The sequence below is a fragment of the Lampetra planeri genome, chromosome 14 (genome assembly GCF_965212315.1).
Source record: "Lampetra planeri chromosome 14, kcLamPlan1.2.h2, whole genome shotgun sequence".
NCBI lineage: Eukaryota > Metazoa > Chordata > Hyperoartia > Petromyzontiformes > Petromyzontidae > Lampetra > Lampetra planeri.
The window spans coordinates 7622441-7628896 of record NC_136120.1 but is presented as its reverse complement, the minus strand read 5'-3'; the positions used below and the strand labels follow the sequence as shown (position 1 = coordinate 7628896).

Here is a 6456-nt window from a genome sequence, read left to right as displayed (position 1 = left end):
GACTTACTTGGATGCGAACTCTGCTTTGGCACAGGGAGTGCAGCTCTCATAAGCCTGGATTACCAACCCCATTGCACTGCGGCAGTGTAGACGCAATGCAAGAGTAAGTGCGTATGCGTATATATGCTGTGTGCAGTGTACAATATATATACTGTCTATATGAATGGTGATTGAAAAGGCATGAAAACGAATGGCCGGCTAGAATGAACACGACTGCGTGGGTTTCCACGGCTGTGCTGGGAGATTCGTTAGGCCGTGAATGGAGGCATTTCACGCTCTACCACGGTTGCACGGCCATTATACAGGGTGGCCCAAAGTCAGGACACGGAGGGCTATTAGATATATTTTAACACTGGAATTCAGACATTGTTTACTTTTTTAAGTTCATATTTAGTGTCATCTACGAGGAGTTACTGACGTCTATTTTTCATGTGGGGGCACCTCAAATTCGTCGTTTCCAAAACTTGACCAAGAATCCTGTGAACGAATTGAGACGAAACTAAATTGACGAATTCTAGATTTGAAGCTTTCGTGACTGCAAGGATTCATACTCTTAGGTTTTTCCGGTAAAGTCACGTAGGTAAATAAATAATTAACAATTTATATTTCTAATATTCATAATAATAGAAATAAGCAATAAATCACGACGTTTTGGAGGCAACACAAGTCTTCGTCATCAGGTGGGACCGTCACAGCTAGAATTACTGTATCGTCGTGATGTATTATTTATTTCTATTATTATTTACTTATATTATTTATTTTATTATGTATTTATTTACCTACGTGACTTTACCGAAAAAAACCTAAGAGTATAAATTGACGAATGTTCAAAATATTACACGCGTGATCTTACATTTAAAAAAGTCCTAAATTAATTTCAAAAGAGAATGAATGCCTGCATTAATATTAATCGAAGTGAGTTTTAACGTTTGTTGAAATGTATTAAATAAGCCTATGTGATTTGTTAAAATAACTGTAATAACCCGATGTGTCCTAACTTTTGGGCCACGCTGTATAGCGTTGCCTGCTGCTGCTGGGAGTTTATTTGCTCGGTCTGGTAGGAAACTTCGGCCGACCTACAGCAGACACCAGCGGCAACCCGCTGTGCTGCAGTGTCGAGGGAGAACGCAAGCTTGTTAATTAATTTCCTTTAGAAGCTGCCAGCACGTGGAGCGAAACGTCGGGCATCGTGCGGAACTAAAATCACGTACAAAAACATGACTATTGGGAATCTGCGTGGGGTTGTTGTCTACGTGGTCTCCTTGAAGTGCAAAGCGCTTGCTCGGCCGACGTTTCGAGGCTTTACTCCCCGCCCAGGAGAACCCATTCACAGCCCAGGCTGCTTCATTGTCACAATACATTTGATGTCCGCACCATTCATTGATTCTTTAGCTGCGGAAATAAAACGGAAGCCGCTGGGACCAACGTCCGATGAGTTCTGCGTTCCAACCAGAGTGTGTGTGTGTTCCTGATGTTTGCACGGATAACTCGTGCCATCCATGTTCACGCGATCGACAGCATCACAATCACGCGTGAACAATCCGCTGCTGGATGAAGGCCTCACCACATCTCCGCCGTGCAGCAGCGTCTTGCCATGCCGCAATCCGTCTCACTGCTGCACACACATCGCCCCCATCTCTGCTGTGGTCGTGCTCCGAGGCTTGCACATCTTCCTGAGGCTGCACGCATTGTGTCACCAGTCTTGCCCTTCGCCATGTTTCAGTGTGCGTGGTTCTGACCCATAAACCATAGAGGGTTATATGCAATGATTGATATCTTTCGTCTTTTGGCATGATGTTATTTTACTATCAGGTTTTTTAAAAGCACTCCATTCTACTTTCATTTGTATTTGCATTCCAATCGTTTTGTATTCCGGTATGCTTTTAACAATGTCCCGAGGTGTACATATTCTTTAGTGGTTTCTAGTTGCATTTCTGTGACAATAGTTGCATTTGACTTGTTGTGCGTGCCTTTTTATAGGCACATGCATATACGATGTCAGCACTAATAGGTTGCTATGAATGTTGGCGATTTCTCAGAATCGTTGTGCTTTTGACTGAACATTCACCATGCTTTGTACCACCGCGCCTTGTATCGTCTCAGGCCAAGGACTCAGGGACAAACTGGCCACCTTATTGGACAAGTGAAATTTCCACCGATTGCTTTGGAAAGTCAACAGAGGTGAGCAGCGCAGCATCCCATGTTAGTCAACAAGGTGCCACCTTCCACGAGAAGCCTGGACAACCCTCGACCGCTCGAGCACAGGGCCAGGGAAATGGGACAATCGCCCACGTGCTCAACTCCTGCCATGAGAGATCGGTTCCCTGTGGCATCGTCACCACTCACTCTGCCTCGTCTGAAGCTGCTAAATGGATCGCTAACCTCGACATCAAACTGCACCTGCTTCCCCAGCCATACGAAGAAGAACATATTTGAACTTGGTGTCACATGTAGTGTAATTCTTGCGTCGGTGCAAATTCTATTTTCGGGCATTTGCTGAAATTAAAGAAGCCAAACTTGATTTGAAGAAAGCCAATTTGACAGTTTGGCAGAATATTATAATTATGAATGTGTTATTTTCGTTTATTTCATAACACATGTCGATTTATATTTTTAAACGTAATAATGTGATAGTTTTAATTCATTTACAACTTTTTTATTCTCCGAAGGATGTTGTTGCTTTTATTCAATATGCCTCTATAATAATTTTATTTAATCTATTCCCTGATTTTCTTGGGAAATTTCTTTGCTGGGCTTTTTATATGCATCAGTCCAAGGGGCACAGTACTAAAACCCCACAACTTCTCATCGGAAGGTCCCAAGTTCAAAGCCTCTGGTTATGGGCCACTTTGTGGAAAGTCAACGCCGGTCGTCCAAAGAATAAACTCGCCTCTGCCACACTAACGTGGAATTTACACCACCGCACATCTCCCAGGGCCAACAACGGAGATGGCCATTGCCCCATACTCATTGTGTGGATGGAGACACCAGACTTTCTTTTTGGCCGGGGCCGACATCAGGCTACCCTGAGACCTACAAGAAGCTGCTGCTACTGACCCCTTGCGCACAGAAATTGCCGACACGTGTTGGCACCGACAGCGCGCCCTCCCCATTCCCTCCTGCCAATCCCTTCCCCTTGGCTCCCTTCGCATCCCCTCCCTTGCTGGCCGTGCCAGAACATCCCCGGGGTGCATTGGAGGTTTGGCGCAAAGCAGCAGCAGCAGCAGCCAGTCAGTGCTCCGCCACCCCCTAGTGTTTTAAGGGAGGTCGTGCCTGTGTTGCTCTTGGGCTGGAAAGCGACGCGCGCTGCCCGTTTGTGTAATAAGGCAGGAATGCGTGCATCACTTCTGAGACACTCGCCGTTGTATGAATGCCGTGCACACATACTCGTGTGCTTGCAAAACGCCGTTGAGCTCAGACTGCATTTCAATTACCTCCTTAATCTTATTGTCCACGCTCATTATTCCGGCGCCACCGCATCTCAGCATAGTAATATTGGAGCATGGTTTTGCCGTGTAAAACAAACAAAAAACATGTTCAGTCGCGTAATTCAATCAGTGCCTTACCACTTCGCCCGCAAAGGAATTCGATGGCTGTGCCCTGATCCGTCTGCTAGCAGTCATCGTGAACCATCGCTCTGTTGTTGCAGTGCGCCTGCATTTCGTGTCTGTACCACGGGACGTTTAATACACATTGTAAGAACACAAATACATAGGAGGCATTCGTTTTCAAGCAACCCTCGTGATATTGTGTCTCATAATGTGTGTCTGATGCCAGTAATGGAAATACCACGATTCCATGTCAGGTCCCGGTCTCTCCATTGGAATTCCACAGTCGCCTTGTACAAATGAGTTCTAATATCGCTGACACGGAGTGCCATTCACACATGGCTAGACACGCGTTAACGTTCATCATCATCATCACCGTGGCCACCAGGCATTGTCTACCTAGTGCTCGATGAAGGCCTCTCCGTGCCATAGCCACCCCTCGAAGTCCATTGCTGCAACCATCCATCTCACCCCTGCACATGAAAATATCTCTTCGCCCCATCTTTGCGTTGGACGTCCTCTTGAATGTGTCTTGTCCATCGGCCATTCGTGATGTCAGAATCATGATCTGAATATTTAGTCATACTGGAGGAATCCGATCAGCTATATTTCCCACAGATATCCGATAGGGTCAGGTAAGAACGTTACAACAGCAAACAATACAAACAAAACACGATAAGAGTGCAAAGTATGGTAAATATAAGCAGATATTTCCTTGTCTTGATTCTCAATGTGATGTCTATGATGTGTATCTGTGTCCTGACCCATACGTTCAATTTTTTGTCTCGTCTCTCAATGTAAAGTTGCATTCACAACATTGCTGAGCACTTGATTGAGTTACACTTTTTCTCTGCTAATGAGTAATTGAGTGACACAAATCCTGCATTTATTGAATACATCAATTCACTCTTCCCTCTCTCCTCATTATATAACGTTGATTCCTTTACTGCCAGTGAGCATCCACATGAATCAGTGAATGTGACTTGAGGTGAAGGTCAATAGTTCATCGTGACCTATACCATTGATAGCATTACACCTCACCATCGCGTCCTTCCTTCTGCTAGATCCAGCAGCTGTTGCACTGCTGATGAACATCTTCCCAAGGCTACTTTTACAGCATCTAACTCTCTGTTCTTTCGGTCTTTTCATTGGTCAACCGACCTGTGGGTTCTACTCCAATGGCCTGCCTCGGTCACCTGCCCTCCACCATCCTGAACACGTGACCCCCTCCACCAAACTAAACCTCCACTTCCTGATCATATCTGCAACACTTCCTTGCCACTTTCCTTTCTGAACTTCAAATATATGTTTAACCCTACCCTGACACGCAGTTGCCACAATATCCTTCATAAGCTTCGTTAAAGTCTGGCTTTCTCACTGTAAACTAATAGACGTGAATTCTGTCTCAAACACCCATCTCTCAACGCTACATGTGACCCCTCTACTCATCCACAGTGGTTTTTTTAGTCAATAAAAAAAAAGTCATTTGAAGTGGACTGCACCGACTTCTGGTTGAGACCACCGTGGGACATTGCATGTATGTTGAACTTCTTTCGCACCTTACCCAGCCAACCGAACTAATCGAAGGCTAGCGTAGTTGGCTGAATCTGTGCGCGTGTTGCATATGCCATACTCGTTCACCTCCCTCTCATCCGACTTGAGTGCGGACAGCCGCGGAGACATTATGTGCATTACCTGTGACCCCCCCCGCCATAGCCCACTGTGAGTGTTGATGTGCACATGTTGGGCGCCTTGTTACCTGTCAACAAACAGTTAATATTTGCAAAGGGCTTGCGAGCAATTCACGAATGCCCCACCAAAGCTGCCAAATCGAAACCACCGTGGCTTGCTGGACACGGTACGTAGAAAGCTGTTGTGAGTGCTACCACTGGGTGATCCATGTGTTTAAAAGAAGAGAAAAAATCGAGCTGTGCACCCACCGCTCATAGATTGGCACTAACAGTGGAAATTTTTGATGAATAAATTGCCATATACGGACAAAAAATAGAGTCGTTAATTTTACAAGTGGAGGGACAGCGAAATATGAGTTGGGCAGTTGAATTTCGATTTGAAGCTTTCGTGACTGCAGGGATTCATCTTCTTGGTTCTTTCGGTAAAGTCACGTAGAATGGAAATAATAAAATAATAAAAATAAAACATAATAAAATAATTATCACAAAAATATGGAACGCTTGACGAATTTGCGCGGCCCCTGCGCAAGGATGACACGCAAATTCGTGAAGCGTTCCATATTTTTGTGAGAATTATTTTGTTATGTTTTATTTTTATTATTTTATTATTTCAATTCTACGTGACTTTACCGAAAGAACCAAGAAGATGAGTTGGGCAATTTTACGTTGAAACTTGACAGCGTGAAGTTTAACTGGACCGGGGGAACGTTGAAGGTTTGGATCGCGGAGGGAGCTGCCTTGTGACAACGTGTGATAGAGAGCCACGATACATCAACATCATTATGATACATCATTATTGACGTATATGTATATGGCCACGTGGTAGTGTGATGAGAGCACTCAGCTCACAGTGGAAGGATTATGAGTTCAAGTTACAGTTAGGAGTTGGCTCAGGTCATCGTCTCTTCAAGGTCAATATCATGAGTAGCGTTCAAATCAGTGTTAGGTCGTGGTAATTTATATTGACAGAACTGAGACAGTGGGGGTGTGATGGTGAGCCTGACTCATTTAAGGACAACTACTGTTGATTTCCCATATTATTTCACTGATATTGTTATAAACTTTTAGTTTTCCCATTTTCATTCCAAGTGTGCTATCGGTGTCACCTGTAAGATATGAAGAGGTGTCATTTGTGGATTGTTGCATAGCAGTGCATCACCCCATGTTAGAAATGATCCCACTAAAGTAATTATCATAAAACGACTTCTGAAATGTCT

At 44.4% G+C, this 6456-nt stretch overlaps 1 pseudogene; it reads left to right on the top strand.

Annotated features, from left to right (window-relative positions):
* The first annotated feature begins 5706 nt into the window (after positions 1 to 5706).
* On the top strand, positions 5707 to 5805 carry LOC144722464 (U6 spliceosomal RNA; annotated as a pseudogene).
* Positions 5806 to 6456: the final 651 nt, after the last annotated feature.